Consider the following 3,147-nt stretch of genomic DNA (forward strand, 5'->3'; position numbering starts at 1 on the left):
GGTCTTCCCTCTGCCAGACCAGGAGCTAACTGTCCCACTCTGCTGAGGTTTGGGCTGACACATCTCCTCTCTGTCCCCTGAATGGGAAATTAATGGTGATTTCTCTCACAAAAGGTTAGGGACCTGTGGATAAAGTGACTTCCCAGAATCTGCCATTTGGCAAAGGCTAATTGAACCAGGCAATAAAAAAGGAACTAATAGGAAAATAACAAAAGGAAATCCTAGTTGTATATGTCCTTATTCAGGGAAATAAGACCTAACTACATGAAAAAGTAGGTAACATTTCTAAACACTGTATGCTGAGTCTTAGGTCAGCACTTTAAATAGTCCAGCGAAAGAAGGCGATGATCTCAGTGACTAGCAATGATCCATGTTTAAGTGACCTGCCTGTGTCCCTGAGACCTGTCCAATATGGTAGACCATAGTCTCTGTGGCTAACGAGCACCTGAAATGTGATTAGTCCTAACTGAGATATGTGGAGTATAAAATATATTGCAGATTTCAAAAACTCAGTACCAAAAAAAAGTTAGTATCTCAATAATTTATGTTGATTACATGTTGAAATAATAGTAACCTGGGTAATATACTGGGCTGAATAAAATGAATAACAATAATTAATAATAAAATACATTATTGAAGTTAATTTCACTTTTTAAATCTTTTTTAATGTGACTACTAGAAAAAATTATATATGCAGGTTGCTTTTGGGACTCACATGATATTTCTGTTAGAAAATACTGCTTTAGACCTGAACAACTGAGGATCTACATCTCTGTACCTGAGGGCTACTTCTGGTGTTACACCAGATCAAAGTGATTGGGAATTTATATTCTCTCCTTTTTCCCTCTACCAATAACTTTTAGGAGTTGGTGTATAAATACCCCAGCTCCCTCGCCTCATAGGTGGGATACTTGTAAGATACTATGTTTGCTACATTCATGATATTTTTCCTACAGTTACTCATTGTGGTTTCACTCTTTGCTGCTCCTCCCTACTCTTCCCAAATAAACTTGATGCTCTCAGATTTCTTGCCTGCCGACTGAAACAACTAACTCAAACTGGGGCAGTGAGGGAAGAAAGCTGTAGTGTTAGAGATGGCATTTGAAAGGTAGATGGGATTTGCAAAGGTCAATGAGAAGGGGCATTCATCTGTACATTTATTCATCCATGAATTTTGTAGATGGATATGCAGAAAAATATCATGAAGGTAGAAATGGCCAAGTCTGTTAGGGGAGCATGAGATGACAAATATTTCTAGTGCAAAGGACATGAGTGAGCCATAGAGGTAGAAAAATGCAGAGATCCCCAAACAGGGATGACCTGGATTGCTTTGGAATTTAGTAGTCCACAGGAAGCTTCTTGTTGAAGGTGATGGATGGCAGAACAATACAGTCACTATGGCGCTTTAGTGGGTATCACTTTAATGGGAATATGGGAATGAAATAAAATGAGACTGAAGGAAAACAGACCGGTTCAGCCTGATTGATTTGTTATGGGAGGATGAAGACTTCCACGAGGGTGCTGGCAGGCAGAAGTTGAAAGGAATAATTACCCTAAATGTGCATGGTGTTGATCATGCATTTTTCTGTACTTGATCTCATGTATCAACACAGTAAGGGGAACAAATGCAAATACACCTCTTGAAGAAAGAAATGACAGAGATTGGTGTATAACTAGAAAGGAAAGTATTCAAGATGAACCCCATGGTGGAGAAAACAGTGACTTCAGTGTCCATCCACCCAAACCATTCAGCACCTATTCTCTGCACACCTACTGTGTGTCAGACACTGCTCTGGGCCTTTGGAATACAGACAGAGCTCCTGCCTTCCTGAGTTCACGTGATAAAAATCAATGGAGAACAAAGAAAGAAGAAATTGGTTTGAGGAGAAAGGGATGATTTTGGTTTGGGGTATATTGGTTTTGAGGTTCAATTTTCACATGAAAATACCTAGTTGCCTACATGTTATTCCAGATAAGGGGCTGAGCTGGAGGTATGTCTAAGCCTTACATCCAATGAGGCGATACTGGAAGCTTCTAATCACCACTCTATTGCAGCCACATGCCATGTGTCACAATATAGAACATTTAAACAATCAAATTTGCATACAATGTAAAGTTGATAAACTTTGGGTACTTGAATATATTTTTATGTGTATGTGAGTTTGTGTATCTCTTGTGTGTCTCTTGTGTGCGGTTAACGTACACGTGTATGCATGCACACACACACTCGTATTTTCTTTTCTAACTCTACAGTTTTATGGACATCAGCCACGGTAGGAAGTAAGCCCTGGTTACAAAGAACACGCTGCTCTAAGTCCCGCTGTGCAGCCCCAGCTCTAAGAGGCAATTTAGCGTGGTTCTCTTTCTCTCGCAGTGATTATACTTAGCGTTAGCATTTCGTGTGACTTGTGTAGCTTTTCAAAATGCATTTGTATAGCTCATGGAATGGTATTCTTAAAAGAACCCATGGGTCAGTGTTCAATGATGATGGTGAAGAGTTAGTGACAGAGGTGCTGACATGGTTTCCCCTGCTCTCTGTCTTTGAATGTAAATGTATTTCATAGGGATTACTTAGTTTCATGTTATATTCCATGAATGGCAATGACCAATGGAAACAATGTGCTTGCATTTGCACAGAGAATGGAATATTTTGACTGACTCTACATCATCTTCCAGATGGGCTTGTTTGACTGATTTAGCCCATCAGTCCAGCCACATAATCGTTTCGTTTAAATAGCTGGTCAGATGATCAAAATGGTGAGATACAGATATGGCTCCAAGAAACTTCTCCTAAATAGAGTCCCAGATTCCTCCATGACAGATTTTAAATGATCCCAGATTCCCTCTAGCCATAAATCATTTCAAGGAATTATTTTCTAGCCTCTTCGATATTACGTACTTCTAAAGAAACTATATCCGTAGGTTCTTGAATTTGTTCTCCTTCAACTCTTTCTCTCCCTCTCTTCCTCTCTCTCTCCCTCTTTCTCTCTGTCTCTCTCTTCCTCTTCTCTCTGTTTCTTCTTTTTCCTCTCTTTTATCTCTCTCTCTCTTTCTCCTGTCTCTTCTTCTCTCTGCTCTTCTCCCTTCCATCTGCTTCTCCATCCTAGTTTAAGCCCTACCACATTGGCACCATCTTTGTGACTCAGG

This window comes from Theropithecus gelada, chromosome 20 (assembly GCF_003255815.1).
Source record: "Theropithecus gelada isolate Dixy chromosome 20, Tgel_1.0, whole genome shotgun sequence".
In the NCBI taxonomy this organism is placed as follows: Eukaryota; Metazoa; Chordata; class Mammalia; order Primates; family Cercopithecidae; genus Theropithecus; species Theropithecus gelada.